We start from the raw sequence: 26,410 nt of genomic DNA, 5'->3' as shown, positions 1-26,410 counted from the left end.
GAAGGTTCTCCTGTTCCACGAGGAGTGGGTGCTGCCATCCTAGAGTGGGGCAGAAATTACGATATCTAGCTAGAATATCAGGTATTGCTTGTACACAGCGGAGTACAGAAACTACCTTCAAACTGAAACTCTAGTAGAGCATATAATGAACTGTATTTAATTTACAGAAATCAAACTGAATGCAACACTGAGCGCACAATTTCAATCCTATTCTGCTCCAATTTAACGGATTCCTATTCTATAATATTAGTGGAGGAAGAAGCTTATAGCTGACACCTCCATAGGGGAAGAAGATGTAAAGGATGCATTCTTCTTTTTGGTGCCTATCATTTAGCAACCAATATCCCTATAGTGGGCACAACAGTTGGCCTCTACCCATTACAAAAATAAGACTGGTTGATGGGTTTAAGCGATGAGCCACAAGTTCAGTACCATGCTCCTAGGAACGCTGGAGGCTAAAAGGCATCTGAAGGGAATCCTAGATAAGCAACTATACAAGGGTATAGATATACCATGCCCATCTACGATTTTCCACTTTGAAGCACGATGGGTCCTGGAGATTAGAATTATTTGTAGATTAGCAATTCAGAATGTTCAAAGTACAGGTTTAAAGGTGCAACCTAATTGCACAAAGTGTAAAAGCACAACTGATGTAGCAAAATATTTTTACATAAGTATAGCATAGGACTCACAATACCAGCCATCCTTTACATCTGTAGGGACAAGATATTAATTCACAGTATTAACGCAGGAATGAAAAATAAGTGCCTTGGTCTTTTAGTCATGCAACAAACTGCTAAGGGAAGATATGAATGTAATATTGAGGGATGGCACATACATAATTGATGAACACCTGGCTGTGCAACTGCAACCTGAAGATAGAATTGTCATGTACTACAGGTATACATTTCTGAGCATTTTAAATTGGGTTCTGAACTGTGATCTTACTAGACTATGAGCTGCCTAGCGAGGAACAAGCACTAGTTTCAAACACTCTCATAAACGTACATGCAAAGCCAACAGACCTATTGTTGGAGATGCTGTCCTGGGCCCTCATCAACATAAAAAAATATTGGCTAAAAGCAGAAATATTTGTTTGGTCTCAAAAAGCACCTACTGCCATAGAACTCCCTGGCACTGAAAGGAACTACATTGTGTGTGGATGCGATCTTTGTGAAGCAGCAGAAGCTTGTCACTCGCAGTGCAGTTAGACAATGGTAAGAGTGGGCAAGAAGCCCCTCCTTATAAGTACAAAAGGGGGTGGTGATGCTCAGACGTGAGTCCCTTGCTCACTTTGCCACTGGATTCAAGCAAGCCTGGCTGAAGACGGCTGTAATGCCAGAAAACGGTCCTAGGAAGCTTGTTTTCGGTCCAGGGAAGGCATGGCTTGGCAGTTCGGGCTGGACTGTTCCCATGGGGCACCGGGTCAGAATGATTTGCATATGGCCATGTCTGAACTGGGGTGGCAGAGTGGGCTAAAGAAAGGTGATGGATTAAACCCAGATCTGTTGACTGGGTGTGAGTGTTTGATTGGTTCAGATGCTCCGTCCATCACCACCCCCTTTTGTACTGCTTTGTTCGCTATAAGTTGGCAGGGTATGCTCAGACGTGAGTCCCTTGCTCACATTGCCACTGGATTCAAGCAAGCCTGGCTGAAGACGGCTGTAATGCCAGAAACCGGTCCTAGGAAGCTTGTTTCCGGTCCAGGGAAGGCATGGCTTGGCAGTTCGGGCTGGACTGTTCCCATGAGGCACAGGGTCAGATTGATTTGCATATGGCCATGTCTGAACTGGGGTGGCAGAGTGGGCTAAAGAACGGTGATGGATTAAACCCAGATCTGTTGACTGGGTGTGAGTGTTTGATTGGTTCAGATGCTCCGTCCATCACCACCCCCTTTTGTACCCCTCCTTATAAGTAAGCATATTATAGATCACATTATAGCAAAGTCAAAAACTCTTGGCTACCACCAGAGGTTAAAATGGTTACTTCTGTTTGCCTACTATGCAGCATCTCATCTATTAGTCATTAACGAGTGGTGGCATAGCTCGCCGTCGGATCCAGCATACCGGTTGGAACATAGGGCTATGGAATATAAATCTCTCCTTCAGCTCCGATGGAGCCAAACAAACATGGATCTCCTGCCACCTGCTGGTAGGGTGGTGATATAACTTTGGCCATACGCGGTCTGGCAGATGATATGGCGGGGCCACCTGACTGGTTTGACGCCGCTGTGGAATGGTACCCATCTACGCCCAGTGGCAGAGCTAAGGGGCTTCCGGAAGTGGGATCTACTGGGTATATCTACCCTGGGCAATGTTATGAAGGGAACTACACTTAAATCTTTTGCCCAGCTTCCGGACCGAGTTTCAGCTACATAAGTCACAATTTCATAAGCATCTTCAGTTGTGACATGCACTCCACCCCCAACTACACTCATTAGAGACTTTACCTGAATATCACCCGTTGGAGGGACGGTTGCTCACCGGGGACATTGTGACACACAAAATACGCCAGATAAATCAGACACTGACTACGCAAACCCACACCACCTTACACAAGACATGGGCGGCATGGCTCTGGGATCTACCAGATATGACGGATGATGATTGGCCAGAGGCTCTGGCCAGCCCCGGGGTGCAGCGGTGTCCTCGCGCTATCGCCTCATTCAATTTAAACATATACATTGTATATATTACACTAGATCTGGATGGGGGTTATTCCGTCCCCAGTGTGTCTCCGCTGGGATAAAGAAGAGGGTACATTTTCACATACTGTATGGTGCTGTAGCGCATTGCAGCCATTCTGGCGTAGAGTGGCCTGGATCAGGTCCTGGGTTTGGATCTTCCTTCTTACCCGTGACTCTCCTTATTACATAGCACAGATGTGATTGGAGGGAACACATATAAACAGCATCTGCCTTTCCTGTTCCTCGCCCAGGCTAAAAGAGACATTGCACAGCAGTGGAAGGCAACATCTCCCCTAAAGATTGGAGGCAAGCCTTAGACTCTTGCATGAGGGCAGATATAGCAATATTTTAGGCAAGAGGGTACCCCAAAAAACACAGAAAGGTATGGTCCAGATGGGTGATCTATCAAGGAATAGAGCTACCACCTCTGCCAGAAATAGACCCAATATAGGATGGTTACCCTTTGCGCTGCAAGTCCCGGAACAGTTTAGGAAAGCTACACATTTTGATAATCAAACAAAAGATGATACCTTCAACGGTGTGGGGTTTTAAATGCTCTGTCATGTTCATGTTTATGTTGTATTACCAGCAGTTTCTGCAGGAATCATAATCTGTTCATCACTACAGGTACTGTGGGTGTAAATGATGTGTCAAACATTAATCGCGAGTATTGGCTCGATTTGTATCTTGATAATCCAATAAAATAAAATGGTTGCTTCTGCATATTTGTAGACACAAATTAACAAGTACACCTGTCTCCCTGGGTGTCCCCCAGGGCTCTATTCTCCCCCCTCTCTCCTCAACTTCTTTATGGAACCCCTTACCCTCATACCAAAACAAGCTGGAATCAACTATCACCTCTATGCTGATGACACCAAACTCTACTATAAGATTAAATCCCACTCTAATGTACTTCATTTAAACAATACCATGAGCAAGATCCAATCCTGGTTCTACTCCAACCATCTTAAACTGAACCCTAAAAAATTGAAATTATTCTCTTCTCTCCAAAAAACAACCGGCTATCCGTCCAAGGCTGAATCAAGGATCTCAATGCCTTTAATTGTTCGCTCACCTTATCGGATTCGGCAAAATCCCTAGGTTTCACTCTTGACGAAAACCTGGCTCTTAAGGCCCACATAAAACAAGCATTTGCAATGCATAGGTCTCGCATTATTTAAGTTTGAGCTATTGGCATTGCTAAATAATGCAACACCAATAGCTCAAACATTGATAATGCGAGACCAATTGCAATGCGAATGCGTGTTCTGGATGAAATTGTAAAGACTTGCGACCTGTACCTATGTTACAGATACCTCTGTTACCACAATGTCACTGCTTATTACGCTGATACTGTAATTCTAATTAGGCAGGTTTAGTATATCTTTAGCCAGTGTCTTATAGTGGGTAATGTACTCGCTACTATATGCTTATGTTGCCACAAGGATGCATGCGAGTTATGCATGCGTGCTCTTGCTAATCTCTTCACCTCTCAGGTAGTGTTATCGGTCATTCCTGGCCCTACCTCAATACGATTTTCTACTCTTAAAGATTTTATATAGTCTTTTCCTCAACTCTTAGGTAGTGCCGTAGCCTACCTTTGTTTTAGATTGGATTACAAATGCCCAATAAATATATTTTGACTTCGAAATATTACGTTTCTTATATCCAATGCTTATATCTCACCTCTCCAAGATGGCTCATATTAGAAATGCCACTGGTGAGAAGTCCGGTTTCTTTTATTCTTGAGAACATGAAGCTAATTAGTTCTCTTGCCTATTTCAATAGGAGAGTTTGTGTACTCTGTTTCACTCACATCCGATACTCTGATTTCAACGGGAGTACTCTCCGCAACTCGGTAAGACATTTAGGGATTAGCCTTTGATTCAGCTACGCTATCCTTAGATACTGTAATCGTCGCTATGTTCGTCATTGCCTCAATATACTTATAGCCTTCTCCTTATGATACTGTTTTTGACTAAATGCTCATGACTTTTGGAGCTACGTAAATACAAATATGACATTGTGGGTACTTGTGCTTGAACGCCTAAACAAATGGGAGTTTTCACGTGTCTTGTTGACCCTTACGAACCAGGGTTTCATGCTGCCTAATATAAAAAACACGCCCGCGAGTGGTGCGCACGCGCCACATGTGCTTTCAATTATCGCTCACGTGTCTGGGCACGATAATTGAAACCACATGAGCTTTGGTGCGCATAACAGACACCAGTAGGCCGTGGGCAGAGCAATGCGCCCGCCTTTGGCCTATTGCGTGCTCTGTTGAAACAAAACACGCACTTAAAGCCCAATTAGAGCCCACAAAACAAAAAACACACGCACAAGTGTGTACAATTCCAGGGTCCATTTCTGCACCCCGGACAAAAGGAGTCTTGCTGCGTGAGCACAGCTACACAGTGCAACGCAGGGCGCGAGCCCAAAAATCGGCTAAAGGAGCACTTTTCACACTCCGACACCTCAAGAAAATCAAACCCTTTATTCCTCTTGACGAGTTCAAATGGGTGGTCCAATCACTAGTCCTCTCTAAACTGGACTACGGCAATGCGATCCTCACCGGAACCCCTAAAGTACACCTAGCTCCCTTTAGAGCTGTGCTCAACTTGGCTGCCAGGCTCATCACAGACTGTAAACGATTCAACCACATCTCTCCGGCCCTTAAAGCCCTAAATTGGCTGCCCATTGAAGGAAGATTCTTTTATAAGACTGCATGCATCACACACAAAGCTCTTCACCAACAATCCCCGATGTACCTAACTAACAAACTCAATAAAGCGGGCTGGGGGAGGAGGAGCTTCGCGGGCAACCAAGATGGCCGCGTGAGCTCGGAGCTCCGAAGACCCTCCGATCCTCCGCATTGATCCTGTTATCTATCCTGTCCCACGGTGGTGGGATTCAGTTGTGGTGCTGTTGCGGATGCGGGGCCCGTTCTCCGATTGAAGATCCGGGCTTCCTGTGCCAAGTTACACCATTGTGAAGTTTGGTGACGACGACGCCATACTGGCCTGGCATTGTGAGGGAGACGGCGGCGCTTCTACACGGTGGCAGTTCGAGAGGGTGTGATTTGCCCTGCTCAATACCGGTGACCTGACTGGCCTGCCTGGAGACCTGGTGTTCCGCTGGGACGGTGGAGGTGATTGTTGATTTCGACCGTCTGATGGTGGTAGTGTGGGCTTGACCCCGCCTTGGGTCACACGATTCCCGTCACCCATCATGGCGGGCAGAGGAGACCCGGACAAGGGCAAACCCCCGAGAGTCAGCAGGAAACCTCCCCTCTCGCAGCCTACCATCTCTGAGCGCTTCTCCTTTCCTAAGGGCTCGCCTGGTGCTTCGGGCCGCACCAAGGACTCACACCGAGATGTGTCTCCGGAGGATGCTGAACCCACCCTCCGGAACGTGATGGGAGCCATTGCGGGCGTTAAGGCTGAAATGCATAAGCAGCATGAAGTGTTGTCGCACAAGGTCGATACCCTCACGATTGATCTCAACCTAATCAGAGCCGACCTCGGAAAAACGAATGACAGGGTCAAGTCGCTCGACATCAAGACGTCGAGCTTGACTACGGACATGTCTGATGTGCAATCGGAGGTTCGGGACTTGAAGGCCGCCAATTTGATGCTTGCCCGCCGGCTCGATGATTTTGAGGGACGGGCACGGCGCCAGAACGTCCGCATTATAGGTGTACCGGAGGGGGCGGAAGAGGACGCTGCCGATCTATTTGTCGAAGAGTTGGTGGTGAAGCACTTGGTTCCAGGTGGCCTGAGTAAGTTTTTCTCGGTGGAACGAGCGCATAGACTGCCAGGAGGCCAGCCGAAATTGGGAGCGTCTCCGCGCCCCATCATCGCCAGGCTTTTTAACTACAGAGACCGTGATGCGATCCTGCAGGCATCAAGGAGAGGAGGTCCGTTGAAATTTCAAAACGCTGAGGTGAACTTCTTCCCTGATTTCACTCAAGCGGTACAGAAGCGTCGACAGAGCTTCATGGGTGTTAAACGGAGACTGAGAGAGATGGGGATGAGGTACTCCATGCTTTACCCAGCGAAGCTTCGTATAGAACATGGCGAACGAGCGGTGTTTTTTGATTGCCAGAGGCTGCTGGGGACTGGCTGGACACTTTGCCTCAACGTCGGACTACCCCTGAGGACCAGTCGGAAGAGGCGTCGGGTGGTCCTGGCTCTCAGGAATAAACTGTGCTTCTCCGGATCTCTTTCGGTAGAGGACCCTGCGGATGCAAGCAGTTACTGGCACTTGTTGTCTTTTCTCATTTCTGCTGTTTTTTCAACTTTGGAGGGTAACGGGGGGTGATAGGATGTCTCCTTTCTCCTCTGGGGGCTTTTTGTAGGTTAGTTTACTAGGGGCGACAGGCACACTGCGAGTTGGGGGGGCTTTTTAGTCTAATGCAGGGGTGCAGGGTGGGGGGTGGTTGGTTTGTGTGTTTCTCTTTCGCTTTTTCTTTTTCCCCCTTTATTATGGCAAGGATACTATTGTTCTGATTGCAGCGTTGCAGTGGCAGTTTTCTGGGGGTGGTGGGTGGGACGGTGCATCTTTGATGATGGGGGGTAGGACTTTAAATGTGTTGAGTTGGAATGTGAATGGGCTGGGGGATCGCATTAAACGTGGGGTTGTGTTACAAATGTTTAAGCGCTGTGTACCCGATGTTATCCTCTTGCAGGAGACGCATCTCATTGGCAATACATGTCACGCTCTTAACAGAAAGGGGTTTAAGATGGTGGCTCATTCTGGGTTCTCTTCGGGGTCCCGAGGGGTTGGAATCATGATGCGCATGTCTCTCCCCCTGGAGGTGGAGTCCACTGTGATTGATGATAGGGGCCGATATGTTGTTGTGGTGGGCAGGTGGGAGGGGCGCACCCTGATTTTGGTTTCAGTTTACGTCCCTCCGGGTTTGCAGACGACTACCTTTCAGGATCTCGGGGGCGCCATTTTGGGCCTCCCGGAGGGATGGCTTGTCCTTGGTGGAGACTTCAACTCTGTGGTTTCGGGGACCCTTGACCGTTTTCCGTCCAGAGATCTTCGCAGTGCGCAATCATGGCTCCCGAATTTCATGAGTACTATGGGCCTTATTGACTGTTGGCGGCTTCTACACCCTGCTCAGCGCCAGTACACCTTTCACTCGGGCGCACACGGTAGCCTTTCTAGGATTGATTATATCTTGACTCCGGCGGTTCAGGCATCGACCGTCTCTGGAGCCCGCCTTATGGCCAGAGGTATCTCGGACCATTCCCCTGTCTGGGTGTCCTTTGACTTTGATACTGTGGCAACGTCCAGGGTGGCGCCGGTCAACCCATGGTACTTCCGCAACCCTAAGACTCGAGACCTCCTAGCTAAAGCCATCGACCTGTATTTCGCTGAGAATACGGGCTCGGTAACGTCGGCCTTATCCCTCTGGGAGGCTTTTAAGACTGTCCTGAGAGGAGAAGCCTTCTCCCTGATAGCCGAGGTGCGTAGACGAAGGGATGAGGAACTGGTGCGGTTGGAGTCGGATATAGCGAGCCTGGATTCCCAGCTGGCGCTAGACCCGACACCCGAATTGCTGCACGCTCTCTCCCTAAAGCAGTCGGAATATCGAGCCACTGCCACTGACGCTGCCAAGGCGATGGGCAGGAAACAACAAGGGAGGATCTACGATGCCGGAGATAAGGCGGGCAAGCTCCTTGCCTGGTTGGATAGGAGGGAGTTGGCTTCCCGTGTAGTGCCTGAGATTCTGGGCGAAGACGGGGTGGTTGTTACTGACCCCAGTGCTATCGCCTCGGCCTTTGCCGACTACTTCGAGACGGTTTACACCTCAGTCTCCACCTTGACTGAGTCGGACTCGACCTCTTTCCTGGAAGGGGTTGAGCTTCCTTGCCTGTCGGACACCGAGCGAGACGACATGGACCGGGGTATCACGGCAGATGAAGTGGCGCTTGCTATACGGTCCTTGCAGTCTGGCAAGGCTCCCGGTCCTAATGGCCTTCCGGTGGAACTCTACAAGATTAAAACAGACACCGTCGCAGTACCCCTGCGGCGTATGTTCTTGGAGGCCCGGGAGGTTGGTGAGCTCCCACTGGATCAGCGCCTGGCCACCATTGTGGTCATTCATAAGGAGGGGAAGCCCAGAGACCTTTGTAGATCATATCGCCCATTCTCTCTGTTGAATGCCGAACCCAAGATCCTGGCTAAGTTGCTGGCGAATCGGCTCGTGGGTGTGATCGCTGACTTGGTCCATCCGGATCAGTCGGGCTTTATACCCCACCGCAATACCGCCCTTAACCTTCGGAGGCTTCACGCTGTCATGGCGCGGGTGCACAAGCTTTGTGAGCCGACGGTCCCGGCTTCCCTGGACGCAACGATGGCGTTTGATTCCCTCGAATGGAATTATCTCTGGGTGGTACTGTCCAAGTTTGGGTTCGGCCCCGACTTCATAAGTTAGGTCCGGCTTCTCTATGCCTCCCCGTTGGCCAATGTAACGGTCAACGGTCGGATGTCTGCTTCCTTTGCCTTGCGCAGGGGTACGAGACAGGGATGTCCGCTATCACCGCTCCTTTTTGCCCTGGCGCTTGAGCCGCTGGCCGCTAGGATCCGCACTCACCCTGACATCAGTGGGATCAAGTGGTCGCCTGGCTTTGAAGATCGAGTCTCGCTTTATGCGGACGATATTCTGCTTTACCTTACCTCCCCCTGTCGGTCCTTGATTGTTATGCTTGACGTACTGTGCACCTTTGGTGGGTACTCGGGCCTAGTTATCAACTGGTCCAAATCTTACCTCTATGTGCTTAGCGGAGACACTCCACGCCTCCCTAGGGGTTGTGCGATACAGGTCTCGCAGCAGGGATTCAAGTACCTGGGCATCTATGTATCAAAGGATGCCCGGGCGCGATACGCCAACAATTTGTTTCCTCCTCTTGCGCGCCTCAGGCGCGATGTGGAAGGCTGGAAAAGGTTGCCGCTGTCCCTGTTGGGCCGCGCGGCATTATTTAAGATGATGTCCCTGCCGAGATTCCTATACGCGCTTCAGAATACGCAGGACCCTGTCCCTTCGAAGTATTTCAGGGAAATTGAAGGTCTACAGCGGGCCCTTTTGTGGGAGGGTAGGCCGCGTATAGCCGTGGTTAAGCTGACCATCCCGTGGTACGACGGCGGTATTGCCTTGCCTGATGTCCGTCGGTACTACTGGGCCTCCCAATTGGCTGCTCTTAATCATGGCTTTTATGGCCCGGCGGAAAGCCCGGGATACGCCATGGATCGTTGGCTCATGAATGACGGGATGTACTACAGGGGCGTTGTACTCTAGATCTCCGGACGGAGGATTGACTGGTCCCACCAAGACCGCTGTGCAGATGTGGAGGGCCATTACGAAGGCGCTGGGGTGGAGGGGTAGGCTCACCATGGCCACTCCCCTCTATGACTCCGACTTGTTGGGTAGGCTGTGGCACTCGAAGGGGTTTGACCGATGGGACCTCATTGGTATTTCTAAGGTGGCTGATGTGATGGCCAGAGGAGAAATCAAATCCTTTGAGACTTTGCAGACTGAATTCCAACTGGGCGCCACGGAATATTTTAGATATGCACAGTTGAGACATGCCCTTACGTCTACCCTGCCTGTTGGTGAGAAGGTCCCCGTATCGTCCCCGTTGGAGGATAGGGTGCTGGACGGCCATATGCCAGACAGCGCCATTTCCCTGACTTATAAAAAGCTAATAAACGTTCGGACGGACCTGTTGCTGAAAGTGCGTGATCAGTGGGTGCGTGATGGGATTGAGTTGGATGATGAGGATTGGCAGTGTGCGGTGTCCTCCCCGAAAGAAGTAGCGATTTCGGCTAGGCTGCGTCTAGTTCAGCTTAAAATTCTCCACAGGGGTTACGTTACTGGCCCCAGGTTGATTCATATGGGGCTTTCCCAGGATGGCCTTTGTAGGCGAGGATGCGGTGCACTGGCCACCTTCATGCATACCATTTGGGAATGTCAGGTTATTGCCTCCTATTGGGAGCGGGTGCATGCGGTTATGCGTGAAGTGACTGTCGTTGATGTGTCTGCGTAAGCTCGACGTTGTTTGTTGAACGTGTGGGGTCCGACTGACTACAATAATGCCCAAACTCGCTGGATCACGCTAGGGAACATGGTGGCCAAGCGAGATATTGCTCAAAAGTGGGGCGCCCCGACCCCCCCCTCCGTGAGTCTCTGGAAAACTAATAAAGACTGGTGCATGCTCCGTGACAAAACTGTGTACCTAGCTAGGGGCAAGCCCAGGATGTGGGGTGTGGTCTGGGGGGCATGGAATGCTTACAGGGGCGATATTTGTGTGCCCCCTGATGTAGGTCCGCTGGAGGCTCGTCTCTCACCCTAACCATTCCCTCCACTCAATGTTCCATTTTAACGTAATCCTGTCCTTTAGTCCCCCCACACTTGTATGCTCTTCCCGATAGGTTTCGTTCAAAATGTCTACAGGTCCCACTCGCCCCCTGGATTTGTGCTTCACTGTTCCTATGTTTTACCTTGCCACCCTTTCCTTTTCCCCTCCCCCCCTTCTTCTTTTCCCTTCCTTTTAGGTTTCGGTAATGTTCTTTAGGTTCATAATATATTATAGAATTAAACCTGATTACTCCTCTAATTGTTTTGTGCACACTTCTCCGCTTTTCTATTGCTGCCTAGCCTCAGGGATGTAAGGCTGAATAGCTGTGTGCTTTGAATCATCAATAAAGGTTTTTCCCCAAGTAAATAAATAAATAAATAAATAAAGCGGGCTGCTCCAGACTGATGAGAAGCGCCACGGCGCTCCTCTATGTCCCCCAGCTTTTAAAAAAGAAACCCACTCAATCTCGCTCCTTCTCTGGAAATGTCCCAAACATCTGGAATGCCCTCCCAAGGGACCTGCGTTGTAACCCCTCTTACCTCAGCTTTAAAACAAGCATTTGCAATGCAATAGGTCTCACATTAGAAAAGTTTGAGCTTTTGGGATTGTAAATGACATTTTTTTTTATTTATGTGTTGGTTTTGAGAATAGCAAAATGAATAGCTTTGTCATTTACAATTTTTTTTATTTTAAAAGTTGTATATAGCGCTAGCTTGACCCTTAGGTATCAGAGCTCTTTACATGCATACAGTAAACAAGTAAACATAATGTACAAACGAACAACCCTATTAAAAGAAAATTAATATATACACTGTCTTCCAGTTTGTCTTTCCTGTTGCTGAGATGATGCTATGCTGATGCTCAGGTGATGCGGAGTTATACTGACATGGTGCTGAGGTGGTGGTGTGCTTGTGCAGAAGTGGTGCTGAGTGATGCGCTAATGCTGTAGTTGTGCGGAGGTGGTGCAACCCTGATGCTGTGATGGGGCTGCGCTGGTATTGAGTTGGTGCTTTGCTGGTGGTGCACTGATGCGGAGGTGGTGCTGTGCTGATACGGAGGTGGTGCTGTGGTGGTGAGTGATGCTGAGGTAGTACTCGTGCTACACTGATGCAGAGGTGGTAGTGCTGCACTAATGCCAAAGTAGTGCTGTGCTGGTGCTCAGATCATGCAGAGTTAAACTGAAGTAGTGCTTAGGTGGCGGTGTGCTTGTGCGGAGGTGGTGCTCATGTGGTGCTGAGTGATACTGAGGTGATGTTTAATGATGCTGAGGTGGTGCAGAGTGATGCCGAGGTGGTGGTGTTGAGTGATGCTGGTGCTGAGTGATGCTGTGCTGAGTGATGCTGTGCTGGTGCTGCACTAATGTTGAGGTTGTGCTGTGTTACTAGTCAGGTGGTGCTGAGGTGGTGTTGTGCTAGTGCTGAGGTAGTGCTGCGGTGGTGCTAAGATGGTGCTGCGCTGGGGCTGAATAATGTTGAGGTGGTGTTGTGCTGATGGTTGTAGTAGTGCTCAGCTGATGCTGAGTGACGTTCAGGTGGTGCTGCTGAAGTGGTCCTGAGTGACCGTGACTGGTGTTGAAGTGGTGCTGCGCAGATGCAGAAACGGTGCGGGGGTATTGCTGGACTGATGCATTGGTGGTGCTCAGGTGGTGCTGTCCTGGTGCGGAGTGATACTGAGGTGGTACTGTGCTGGGATGGTGCTGTGCTGGGCCTGAGTGATGCTGAGGTGGTGCTGTGGTTGTGGTCGTGCCCAGGTGCTGGTGAGTGAAGCTCAGGTGGTGTTGCTGCAGTGGTGATGAGTGATGCTGACTGGTGCTGAAGTGATGCTGGGGAGGTGCTGTGAAATTGTTGTACTGATGCGGAGGTTGTGCTGTGTTGATGCTGTGGTGTTAAAATGATGCCATAATCAGTGATGCTGAGGTGGTGCTGAGTCAAGCTGAGATGGTGGTGCTGTGCTGGTCTGGTCTATGACATTTATTTTCAGAAATTCCGTCTGCTTACAGTGTCTTAAACCCTCTGCAGAGGATAAAGTGCAACACGTTGGAAGTCAAAACAATTACATAAACATACATATAAACCATTCAGGCAATATTTCTTCTAATGGAGGGTGCAAAAAAATGAAATTTCGCTCAGTTTACTCCCGCGATTTGTGGCAGGTTTTCTCGCAGCAAATCCTGGGAGCAAATATTTAAGATGTGATTTGACCCCTAAATTGTGAGTGGCAGTAGCATAGCCAGCGTGTCATTGGCCTAGTGCAAGTAATGGGCCACCCTGGTCGCTGTTTGAATTATAAAATACAGCAATTATCAGGGCTCAACGGACCCTTCAGGGCTCTGGGTCCCGGTGCCACTGCACCTGCTGTACAAATGGAAGTCACGCCGCTGAGAGGCAGGAGGGGAGGGGTTTGGGAGTTTGCATCTGAAACAGAATTAGCATCACAGTTCTAACTAAAAACTTGGACCCTAGAAATGTACAGCTGAAACATAACAGTGCAGGAGTGCGAGGGAATGGACTTTAAAAAAAACTCAGAGCTTGTGTAAAATAGCGTGGTGGGCTAGGCACCTGCTGCTGTGATCTTGTACAACCTGCAAATTATCAGTTTGGAGCGCAGCAGACCCTCGCTACCTTCCGATTATGATATACTAATTGGGATTGGTCTGGTGCAATAGTAATCAAGTACAATCAGCATTTGTTATTCCTGTTTTGAGAGCGCTGAGATTCCTGCGAGATTCCTGCGATATTTTTTTACAGTTTGAAGATAAAACCAAAAAGTAAAAGGGAAGAAATAAAGATTAGTAGATAGTAAGGGGGAGAAACAGAGATTGTGGGAAGGAAAAGTGGAAGCAAGAGAGCAGGGAGGGAAAAAAGGTGAAAAGAAGTAGAGTTAGGCATTGTGAAAAGAAGGAAGAAATGTGAACAAGCCTAAGCCAGCAGCAAATGTACTGTGCATGGGGTTTTTTAGAAAAGTAGGACTACAAGGGCGCACTGCCTTGGTTAAACGTTACAAAGTGTGTAAGGACAAATGTATCTTTGTGTAGTGCGTAAAGAGCAGACGGAAAAACACCCTTAACCGTCTCAACAGGTCAAAAGACAAGACAACAGTACAACATATAAGCTCTCGCAACTACAATTGTGTATTACAAAACAGGGTTCAATGACCAACAGTAAAAGGAAACGCAGACGCAGGTTCTTTGATGTGAAATTTCTTATTACAGCAAGACGTTGGTTTTCCTCCAGACTTAAGAATGATATCAAACGCCGACACGTGTTTCGTCGTGTACGGGTGAGTCAAACACGACTCTTCAGGGCTGATAATACAAAACATTGTAGGCAAATTTTAGTCTAGGTATGCATAGGTTAGGTACTGCATATGGTGACAAAAGTGTAGCCAACATGCAGTTTGACGTGCGTTTGTGTCGCACATGATGGGTGAAAATAAGTGACAGTACTTGCATATTCAGTCAAGTGCTCGGTCTATAGTGCTAAAGTGTACGAGTAAGTGAGAGATAAAACATAAGACCTTGGTGTGGTCATGAGTCACTCGTACACAGTGGTCCTAAAATTATGAGGGTGTCCGTCGTGATGGTGAGTAAAAACGTGAGATGCACTGCTTCTATTAATATTGAGACATAAGTGAGGAGGTGTTGTGTGACCTCATAGCGTGGCAGTGGCAAGGTGCATAAACTGACTAAAGATCCAGAGAGCGCAAGTTCATGCAAAGTCTGATGTTCTAAGGATAATATTTATTACCTTATACTCCCAATCCACAGTGTGGTTGGAGTAAGTCTGGGTCTTTCAAAGCTCAGTTATAGGCTATATTGTGAGAAAAAGGAAAGAAAAGCAAAAAGCAAAAAGATTCATGAGGAGGCTTCTAAAGGAAATAAAGGGGTATCCGGTTGAATATTGTTGGGGCCAGCATGAAATACTATTCCTTACCAATAGGATTTTATTCTGTTCATATATAGATGAAACTGATTGAGTAGATGGTTATTTGCGGTAAGAGAATGGAGTTGTCCACTCCCATTGGTGGTCTTTAACAGATTGTAACAGCGCTACATGTAGGAAAAAGGAAAAATATGGACATCATGTGTCACCATTATATAGCGCTAAAGCATTTATTTAAAAGCAGCTATTTCTATCTGTGGATATATTGTACAGAGCCAGCCCAGCCGATCTTGTACAAAACGCAATGTAGCGGATAAAACTAGAAGGGGGAGGGATTTGTTGGGGATCGGTTTGTCTTACCTGACACCTGTTTGTCGTCAGGCGGTAAGCCGGGAGGGGATTCTTGAACAATGCCGGTTTGAGTAAACGAGTCTGTCTCCTCTGTGGCGGTGCGCTGTCAAGTGAAGACAAGGCATCGTAAGGGTAATCGTCCATAAGGACCATATGTTAGGAGCAAGTATGCTCATAAAGTACTGCGCAAAAGACGAGTTAACGCTAGTGAAGCAGAAAAATCGCTCTTACCCGCTCCGTGTAATCCCTCCTCTGTTTGTTCCCGGCGGTCGTCTCTCGTGTACGAACACGTGACCCCGGGAGAGGAGGGATTAAATGGTAGAAAAACGACATAGAAAAGGTCTCAGCGGCGAGGCAGAAACCAGCGCCATTATTAAGAGGTAAAAATTGCATGGTGAGAGAAGGGCATCTGTGTTTTTGTCCAAAGTTCGATTTAAGGCGATTGGTGTGTAAACACTCGCGTGTGTCAATTAGACCAAGGTCCCGATATTACCAAAAAATGGGCAGTTTAATTGACAAGACAATTACTATTATCAGCAATTATATATAACCTCATTTCTTGTATCAGAATGAAGTTATTGCAATGACACTAATAATGCGTGTCGGTTTCATGAGTCCATTGTAAAATGTTTAGGTCTATTGAAACAACGTATAAAGGAAAAAGTATGGCGTAGAGCATGCATAATCACCCCAAATGTGGCCGGATCATTCATACATATGGTGCACGTTTAGGAGAAAGTGTGTATATGCTCGTGTTCAAGGTGACAAATTGAGGAGGATATATCATGCCCTTGTACATTTGGATGTATACAAATGTGTCTAAACATTGTTTCAACATGTGAAATCTTAAAACATGTATGACTGATGGTCAGCAAGTCTAAAAACGATGGTCTGCAAGTCAAAGATTTTGTGACAAAAAAACATATAGCCCTATGTATTATTAAACAATACAAATATAAAACAAGATTGTCTTAACGCATTAAAATACAGTGGTGGGAAACATGTCACTCCTAGAGAGAGAGGTCATTTCCTTGTTGTCCTCAAATGTTATGCTCTTGGAATTCAGAATTACGGAGTGTGAAGAAGATGTTTTCACCAAAACTGTAAGCAGTGTGCACCAAGGATCCCCCCGGTGAGAATCTAGTCTCCCAGGAAATATTGCAGCTCAGAGTCGTAGTTAAGCCCATGTTCTACGCTACGTAAGCGCATGATCCATGTCGCCTCCCTGCGCCTGAGCTGCAATTCCCGGTTGCCCCCTCTAATATTGAGGGGAATTAAATCAATTCCAAAAACACGTACTATGATGTCGTCCTCATTGGGTTGACACTCTGCGATATGAAGGGCTACTGGGTATCTAGCGTCCCTCCTTTGTATAGCTCTCATATGTTCAGCTATCCTCTCTTTTAGGGCCCTAATAGTGCTCCCTACATATATCTTGCCACATTTACATTCAATGATATACACTACGAACTTACTGAGGCAAGTAATGTTGTATTTTATCTGGTAGACCATTCCATCATGATTAGCAAAGTTTATTGTGCCGTGTTTGCCCCATCTGCACATAGTACAGAATCCACATCTGTAGAAGCCAAGGCCCCTTGTGGATAGCCAGTTCTGTGCCGTGGTGTTGCGGGGAACGGTGGGACTCAGTTTATTCCTCAAGGTGAAACCTTTCCTGTAAGTGATGGAGGGTCTGTCAGATAAAAATTCCTTCAGTGTGGCATCCTCTAATAGAAGTTTCCAATGTCTGTTGAGACTCTTCCTAGTAAGTTGGTTCAGTTCATTGAATTCAGTTATAAATCTAACTTTTGGGTCAGAGGTTTTCACCTCAGTACGTGCTTTGAGACAATCAGGTCTCGTGATGGCCTTTGTTTTTGTCTCAGCTTTTTTGAGGGTAGTTTTGGAGTAACCCCTGTTAAGAAATCTGTTATTCATGCTAGTGATACAGTTGTCCAGTTCGCAGGATACCCCTTTATTTCCTTTAGAAGCCTCCTCATGAATCTTTTTGCTTTTTGCTTTTCTTTCCTTTTTCTCACAATATAGCCTATAACTGAGCTTTGAAAGACCCAGACTTACTCCAACCACACTGTGGATTGGGAGTATAAGGTAATAAATATTATCCTTAGAACATCAGACTTTGCATGAACTTGCGCTCTCTGGATCTTTAGTCAGTTTATGCACCTTGCCACTGCCACGCTATGAGGTCACACAACACCTCCTCACTTATGTCTCAATATTAATAGAAGCAGTGCATCTCACGTTTTTACTCACCATCACGACGGACACCCTCATAATTTTAGGACCACTGTGTACGAGTGACTCATGACCACACCAAGGTCTTATGTTTTATCTCTCACTTACTCGTACACTTTAGCACTATAGACCGAGCACTTGACTGAATATGCAAGTACTGTCACTTATTTTCACCCATCATGTGCGACACAAACGCACGTCAAACTGCATGTTGGCTACACTTTTGTCACCATATGCAGTACCTAACCTATGCATACCTAGACTAAAATTTGCCTACAATGTTTTGTATTATCAGCCCTGAAGAGTCGTGTTTGACTCACCCGTACACGACGAAACACGTGTCGGCGTTTGATATCATTCTTAAGTCTGGAGGAAAACCAACGTCTTGCTGTAATAAGAAATTTCACACCAAAGAACCTGCGTCTGCGTTTCCTTTTACTGTTGGTCATTGAACCCTGTTTTGTAATACACAATTGTAGTTGCGAGAGCTTATATGTTGTACCAGCAGCAAATGTAGTTATAGGCGCAGCAGTAATGAGAACCAATCAGTGCCCGCGCTGCTCTTTGGCACATTTGAAGGCACAAAAACGGGTAACTCGGAAGCCAAGCCATTGCCTCGTAACATTGTCCTCTTTCTATTGGTGATGACGGTTGGGTAACAGACGCAGGGACTGAAACCTCTACTATTGGGATTTCTAGGTCACACACACCCGTGTACACAGCCTCCATGTTGGGGTGGTATCAGTGCCTGGGTGGCAAGTGAAAGGTAAATATTGAGTTACCGACTGACCTCAAGCTGCCTGCAAGTGATAAAGGTTGTGAAAACCATGTGCGGCTTGTCATCAGTGATGCCATCAGTGATGTCACAGATCATGTCATGAGTGTTTTAATATGTGAGGATTCAGCAGTGTGTTGCAGGGGCGTAAACGATAGTTAGCTCAGGGATCTATAACTGATGAATTTCTATTTGAGTCCAACTACAACATCCATGTAACCTTTGTTTTTTCCAGTGCTTTTCTAAGGTTTTTTAAATTCCATTTCCCAACTAGGATGTCTCTCTATAACCTTTTGGTTTTCTAATGTTTCATTTTATTTACTAAGTGTAACTTGTCACCTTTGAAAATGTGTGGCTCTCCTTCCTGCTCAACTCCCGGGATCCTGCTCTGTGCTGTTGTTCGGTGCAGCGGTGTAAGCAAACTGAACCAAGGAGTAGAATACTCTTACCCTGGTACTGTTTTCTTCCTGTTAGCCCCCTCTGCTGAGGAACCAAATGAGACTTCATCCACCAACCGCACTAACAACAAACAGTACCTTTGCCAACACACTGAAATGCTATGTTGTAGGACCACCCATATTGATACCGTCTATAGAAGTCCCAGAAACACTTGGCTAAGGCAGTGATTGAATAAAGTAGAGCCACAGTAGCGGCAGCCCTTTTCCCCTGTGAGAGACAACGCGATGCGTCCTCCGGATCTCAAAGGTGAGAGCGAGCAACCGTGAGGAGTCAGGGTTCACCTTCGGGTGGGACTATGACTCGAAAGCCTTCAGCTAAGACTGAAGTATTGGAACTTTGCCTCAAATGGGACTAAAAAGGAAGCTGAGGGATACTGGAGACTCCACTATCTGACGGATTAATAAGCCAAAGCCCATCTCTTTCCTGCTGCTAGTTGAAAGGGGGGGGGGGGGGGGGGGGGTTGTTCTCTCTCTTGGAAATCAAGTTGTGTTTCACAGCCCTTCAAGCTAACTAAACAGATCAAACATCTTGATCAGGCCCACAAGGTGCCTATAGCCTGTATCGCTCACCAGGTCATGGCTGTTAGCAGTGATTGCAGGGTACAGAGCTGGGGCTTCTCATGCTTTGAGAGGAAGCGCCAGGCTGGCCCAGTTTCATTAATCAATTATTTCTCGGGCAGGCCTTGGCAGCATACACAGTGCAGAGGCAGCAAGTGAGCGGCTCCGCTGAACTGCAGAGGGTCACTCATCTCCCAAATCAACGCCTGCGGCTCAGCGCCTACATTTCAACTAAGCCCCAGAGAGATCTGATGCCGGTCAGCCATAGGGAGCCTTGCACGAACCACTGTGGTCGCCTAAACCACCAGCCCACCCGGTATCCAAGTAAGCAAAGAACTAACATAATTATCGGAACCGATACACAGCGGCCTTCAAGCCTCCGCCGGACCCGTGTGGCTGTCAATGGCAAATCAGAGCCTTGCATGCCTGCCCCATTGCGCCAGCCATACTCCCTGTGTGGTGGCCATCTTGGATTTAGGAGGCCTGCTTAGATACTGAGCCTTCTTCCTTTGATAGTGGCCATTTTGGATTGGGAGTGGTTTGCCTTAGGTCACGCCTTATTAATTGTTAGAGCCTTGCTTCTTTCCTCCAGCTTGTCCTGCCTTGCACTTTGGCGGGGAAGAAACTACACCCCCCCCAGCAATCACTGAACGCCCCAAAAGCCGCACGTTCCTGGAGGGCGCCGAAGCACCATAAATCGTTGTGCAGAAGATTAAAGGCTATCTGCCCTGGAGGCAACCTCGCTCGGTCTAATACATCACTCAGGACAAGGCCAAGGTACTTTCGCTCTGTGACCTACTTTCCTGCGACTCATGTCGGACTGTTTCGCCTGGATATCTACTGGGAATTTCTATATGACAACATTGTGTTGGTTTTTAGCTTGTTAAGGTGTTAAATGGTGCTTAAGGGGGATGCGACCATGGAAAAAAGAAAGATCCTTCCATTAAAACCCTGCCCGATTCCGTTGCCCCTGTGTATCTATCATAAAAGGTTTTCTTCATCGGGCTGGTTGAAAAGAAGCTCTCGCTGGACAGGGATATGTCCCTTGCACCCCCTCATAGGTCACCCGTTTGCTCTAGTTTGGAGGGGCCACCTCACGACCAGGGTCAATTGGGCAGGCGTGAGGAAACTCTGATGAATGGGGTTATTTCTGGTGTGGAAAGTTCTGCAATTCCCACCAAAACAGTTATCAACCTAAGGCGAAAACGGAAGTCTTGCGTATCTGCCCAGCCTCCCTTTGAGGCGGTCAGTGGCTCGGCCCATTTCTAACTAATCTGGAGAGTATGGGGTCCCTTTCCTCAGGAATGCCTCGATTAGGGACCTCAAGACTTTGCTAAACAACAAGCTGGATCCAATCTTGGCGAGAATTTCTCACATTGAAGACAGAGTTTGAGTTATTTTCCTTAATGGTTAAGGAGAGAATGGGGTTTGGGGAGGGCCAGGAGCAGGGTTCATCTGCTGAGCATTAGGGGTCAATTGATTTCATCATCCCTGTGAGAGAACCTGTGTCTACTCATGACCTCGGAGGGACAGGCCCAATCCAAGTTGTACCAAAGCCAGGGTTCGGGGGTGGGAGAACTCGTAGCATAGTTGTTCACCCCCACCGTTTGGGCAATAAAGGGAGGAGTCTGTGCCCAGCATTTCCTTTTAACCCCGGGGGAGAGTTAAACTTCCCCCGGATGCAACTCCTTATACTCTTGTCCTAGGTAATGTCCCCTCCCACTCTACGCCCATTGGGGAATAATTTCAGGAACTTAAGAACAAGGTGCCTCACTGGCTTAGCTCACATCTCTCTCACAGAAGAGAGATTGCGGATTCTATCATCATGGTACGCAGAGTAAGCTGGATAGGCAAGGATAGGAAACCTTGGGCAGGAGACTGCGTGGTGTTGAACTTTAATAAACCCAGGCTAGCTGGTGACCTACTTGCTGCTGCCCCTCGTTTGTCATCAGGCACACCAGGGATAGCTGCACAGCTTCTGGGTTTCTTTTACAGACTGGGAAGCTCAGCTCGCCCACTTGATGTTAATCGCTTTGCTAGGGGTCTGGTCTAGTTAATGACCATCTTGCATTTAGGCCGCCCCCTCTGCCCCCCACACAATGTTTCTCTGGCAGTTTTTTATTTATTTGCAGATTTTTATATATATCGCTGGCTAGACCCGGAGGTATCAGAGTGCTTTACTTGAGTACAGTTATTGCATAGTTACATTAGTTACAAGAGAATAGCATAACACAGAAAAAAGAAACAAGTCCCAATAGAGCATAGAAGGTAGTGGGGATTTGGGGGTAAAGTCAAGGGGCTGGAAAAACAGATAGCATCGGACAGACCGGCAATGGTAGAAAGTACATCAGGGGGCCTGCAAAAGTCAGAGTTAACGAGACCACAAGCAGGTAGGGGTCACGTAGTCACATAAACCAGTGCTGGATTTACTCACTGCCTCGAATCGTCTTTGGCAAATGGAGCGGGACCAAAGGGGATGCCAAGCAACAAAGGACAAGCCCAGAAGGTAGGTGGCGGATGGCGGGGAGATCCGCCAGCTCAACGCCTCTCAGCTGCAAGGCAGCTCAACCAAGACAACATCTATATTGGAAGCGTCTTTTCGGCGAGTAGCACGCTACTTCGGAACCCATAAAGGATTAGTGGTGAATTAGTATAATGAAAATATGAAAGTAATTTGAGTGGTGATATATTAGTCAGTTTTTTGGATTGGGAAGGATAGCGAAGGGGTAGAATAGGTAAAAACGTCTGCATTTATATAGCGCTTGCTACCCCTGATGGGGTGTTCAAGTGCTTTTTCTGCGAGCAGCACACCACCCATAAAGGACCAGTGGTGAACTAGTATAGTGAAATTAATTTGAGTGGTGGACATGTTAGTCCACTATTTGGATTGAAAAGGAAAGTGGAGGGATAGAAGCGAAGGATTTAGAATGTTCCCTTTTCCTGTTTTGGAACTCCTAGCAGTAGAAGGAGGCCTAGGATGAGCCAAAGGGAGGTGGAGCGGGAGGAGTAAAAGGGAGGTGGAAGGGGAAGAGTCAGAGGGATGGTCCAGAAAAGCTTGCCTTGGTGTACAGAATAGTAAAAAGAGGCATGAGACGATGCAAGGAGGGGCGGAGTAGGGAAGAGTCCAGAAAGGGTCACCTTAGGGATCATAGGAGTGGTATGGGGTTTGGGATGAATTCGAGGGTGGAGGCAATAGACATTCCGATATAGGCATTGCGCAAGAAATGAACCAGTGCATTGGAAAGAGCAGTAGAAAGAGGCCAGGCCTTATGGTGCCGTTATGGAACATTGCAGGTCTTTCCTCGTAGTTTAGTGATCCTTGGTGGGTGCAATTTGTTAAATCTTTTCACATAATTTGTCTCCAAGAAACTTGGGGAACTGATAACCGCTTCTTCCTTGAGGGTTCCATGACTTACTTTGACTTACTTTGAAATTGCTGTGCCCTCAAAAGGTAGGAAGGGCAGAGGGGGGTGCTTAACTATATTTTTCAGAACTGAATTGAGTGGCGGCTCAAAACAATTTAACAATAATAAAAAGGGGTTTAAACCTGTTTCATCATCTTTTTATCATTATGATAAGCTTATGCTGGGCTTGGGGCCTGGCCAGAGTTATGTTAGGCTGGAGAGGATAAGGTGGAGAGGATGTGGTGGACTCTACCTACACTGCGCATGTGGTTTTAGGCCGGCGGTCTCAGGCCGGCCACAAACCACATGTGCAGTGACCCCGGTCCAACACCTGCTGCAATGCTGGGCTTGGAGAGAGCAGGCACAGACTCCCGGGCTGCCCTGGAGCGCACATCTGAGCTCAGGCAAATCCTGAAGCTGCTCTCACGACGCAATGCTGAAGGGCTTCGCTGTCCCCCCTTAACCGCCCCAATGCCTCTTTTGTCATTTTTCTTTCCTGTTCCCCATTCATACCCCCCTCCGGGCCCCCTCCCCCACCCCACCTCTTTTCCCCAAAACAAGCCGCTCCTCTACATTTTGGACCTTAATGGCACATGCGCACAATGCAGGGAGTACAGCTTTCACCGACTGGCTGTTTTCCGATGGTTTGAATACATTTTTATTATAGTAAGAGGGGTACCTCAGACCCCTTCGAAGTCTCATCTGGATGGTGTTTATGGCTCCATTACAGCAAAGGGTGATGGCCGAGCTCAAATTGTCCTGGTCGGTGATTTCAATAGTCATTTATGTAACCCTCATCTAGACAGCGATGGTTTAATTTACAGTGGTCTGTTGAAAGATGGTACATTTTGTACACTCACAGGAAGGTCGGTATCTCAATGAGCTCTTAAACTCTCATAATTAGGTTTTTAGTAGGGTGAAATTGGTGAACTCTTTGAACCCTGTTATCTGCCAGATTTTTAAACGGAGAGGCTGTAGATCAATCGCGGATTTAATTTTGTTTCAGCACCATTATACCTGTTTATTTCTCATTTTAATATTCTTTTTAGCCCTTTTAGTGATCACAACCAACTATCCTTAACCTTGGATATCACCATGGTCCCGAAATCACAGGCAAGGGGGGCACTTATGAGGCTATCTACTGTTGACCAAGGAAGAAGGTTGAAATGGTGTCAGGTGGACCCTCAGTGACTCCAAGCCTTGTGTCTGCGTGAAATCAATATCTGTCTTCTTGATAGTGATTAAGGGGTGGGGTGGGGGGGTACTGGAAGCTTTCAAAGTCATAGCCCCGAGGGTTCGTAAACTAATGACTGCTACAGCCTCTAGTGCCCAGGTGTCACAAAACCCTAAATTGTTTGATGGGGACTGCTCAAGAACCCTGCGCCATTTAAAGGTGGCCTTCAAGCAGTCACCAAGGGAAGTGCACATGATTGACAATTGTAGGCGAGCTTACAAGCAGGCTCAAATGACGTGCAAACATAACCTACAGGAATCAGCCTGGGAGGAGATCTGTCAAGCTTGTCAGACAGGGGACAGCTCTTTTTTTGGCAAGTAGTTAACCAGGCCTTACTTTGCTGATGGCTCTGGCCCGCTCCTATGCCATCACATCTCAGAACAGTGGGTGGATCATTTTGAGGGTATAAACAGGGGGTGGGAGGGGGTGTTAAAACACCAGATGCACCTGTCACAGTTGGTAACCGAGTGGTCTTCACCCTAGATGAAGTCGCATACGTCATTCTTGCCTTGTCTAGCAATAAGGCCCTGGGCCCTGACAGTATACCGCCAGATCTTTTCAAAGCAAATACAGAAGTCTGGGCACCAAAAAGGTCTTGAACGTGGCTGCACAGGTAGGTCGTTAACCTCATGGTCCACTGCCGGGATTGTTCCCATTTTAAAGAAGAGGGACTAAGAGAACCCTCAATGTTATCGACCAATATTCTTATCGGTTGCAACGCTTAAGGTCTTGGGGAGGGTGATTTTAAATAGGTTGTGCGACTGGGCAGGAAAAAATAAAGTATTTTGAGCGATGTTCAATATGGCTTTAGGGCAGGGAGGCTGACTTCAGACCAGTGTTTGAATCTCCATCTAATTATTAAGAAATATACGGTGGCGCGGTCTGAATCTTTACATGTAGCATTTATGGACTTGACGTCTGAATTTGGAAGGGTGAACAGAGTGAAAATCTGGGCTTTGCTCAGTAAGATGGGGGTTGATCCAAGTATTGTGGCCCTTTTAGCTGATCTCCATTCAAAGACTTCAGCCTTGGTGTGTTTTTCTCAGGGTGAAGTGTGTACTCGTTCATTCATGACAAGATTTGGGGTTTGTCAGGGGTGCATACTTGCCCCTTTTCTGTTTAAGCTGAATGTGAACGGGCTAGAGTCTGTGATCTTAGCAGTTCCGGCCCACTGCCCTAAGGCTGGTAATAGATTTCACCCTGTTTTATTATATGAAGAGGACACGGTCCTTATGGCTGGGACCGCACGCGGGTTGGATTTGCTTCTGCCTAGGTATGTGTCTTTTATGGGGCATCTTGACTTGTTGGTTAACTTTTGGAAGTCATATGAAATGGTAGTGTGCCAAATCGACAAGTAGCAAGATTTTTAAGATATCAAATTTTAACCTGAGCAAAGTTAAGTCGTTCCCTTATCTGGGTACTTGATTTGATGCTAATAATTGTTGGAAACCTTTGGTCGAGGCAAAAAGATTAGTCTCTTTAAAAACATTGGGGCAGTTTTTAGTTTTGTACAAAGGCTCAGCTACAGGGCTCCAATGGATCTCCTAGAAATGTATCAGGCCAAGTGCATTGCACAGCTTCGTTATGGCAGTGAAGTCTGGGGGTATGTCAAGTTGGATCGGATCCAAATATGGAAGAATATTTTTTTATGCAAGTTGTTCCAGGTACCTCAGTATACCGCAGTCTTGTCCATGCATGGCGAGCTTGGGCTTGAACAAGTCTCGGACTTGATATCTTTAAGTCCGCTCCTGTGCTGGATTAAGATCTTGAGCAGGGCAGAACTGAAGCTAAGCTGGTTGATCCTCGTGGACTGTTTGGCCATGGATCGGGTAAACACCAGACCAAAGTTAGCTTATACAGCCTTTTCTTCCATAGGTATGGCTGACATGTATGTGGACCCTACCTCTCTCTCCATCTGCGAGCTGCGGAGTGTCAAAATTTTGTTTTTGGAACGCTCACATTTGGGGAGAGAAGGCTTAGAACTTCAGAAGCCATGAGTTCGAGGTCACATGATCTTCAAAACTGTGAAGAGAATGGAGCCGTATCTGGTCGTGGTTCGCTCACAGCATGACAGGTTTTTATTGGCCAGGTTTAGGTTCAAACAACTGCACCATTTCTTGGCAACTCCATGTGGGTGAGCACAGCCCGAGGAAAGGGCACCCTGCAGCTGCGATAATTTGTCTCCGAAGGATATGCTGCATTTTATAATGTTTTGCTCTTTTCAGATGGCTGAGAAAGCGTTTGATTCCTTTGTTGAAATCTCTGGATTTGAAACAAGTTGGGCCTACCCAGATGTATCTCCAGATGCTCCCCACGGAGTAAGTGATTTTTACTGTTTAATCCGTTTTACGCGCTGTTTGGGTGGCTAGGAGAACGAGACCTGATTAATTGCATTAATGTTCAGTTTTATGAGCAACTTACAATAAGCCAGTAAGTCGGGGGAG

The 26,410-nt window shown here is 47.4% G+C and overlaps 1 protein-coding gene across 3 annotated transcripts in view; it reads right to left on the bottom strand.

Moving 5' to 3' along the window:
- PRDM2 (PR/SET domain 2) overlaps positions 1-26,410 on the bottom strand; it is a 434,311-nt gene that overhangs the window by 333,316 nt on the left and 74,585 nt on the right. The window lies entirely within an intron of this gene.

This window comes from Lissotriton vulgaris, chromosome 5 (assembly GCF_964263255.1).
Source record: "Lissotriton vulgaris chromosome 5, aLisVul1.2, whole genome shotgun sequence".
Taxonomy (NCBI): Eukaryota; Metazoa; Chordata; class Amphibia; order Caudata; family Salamandridae; genus Lissotriton; species Lissotriton vulgaris.
The sequence above is the reverse complement of the archived record's forward strand: the minus strand, read 5'-3'. Positions and strand labels throughout refer to the sequence as shown.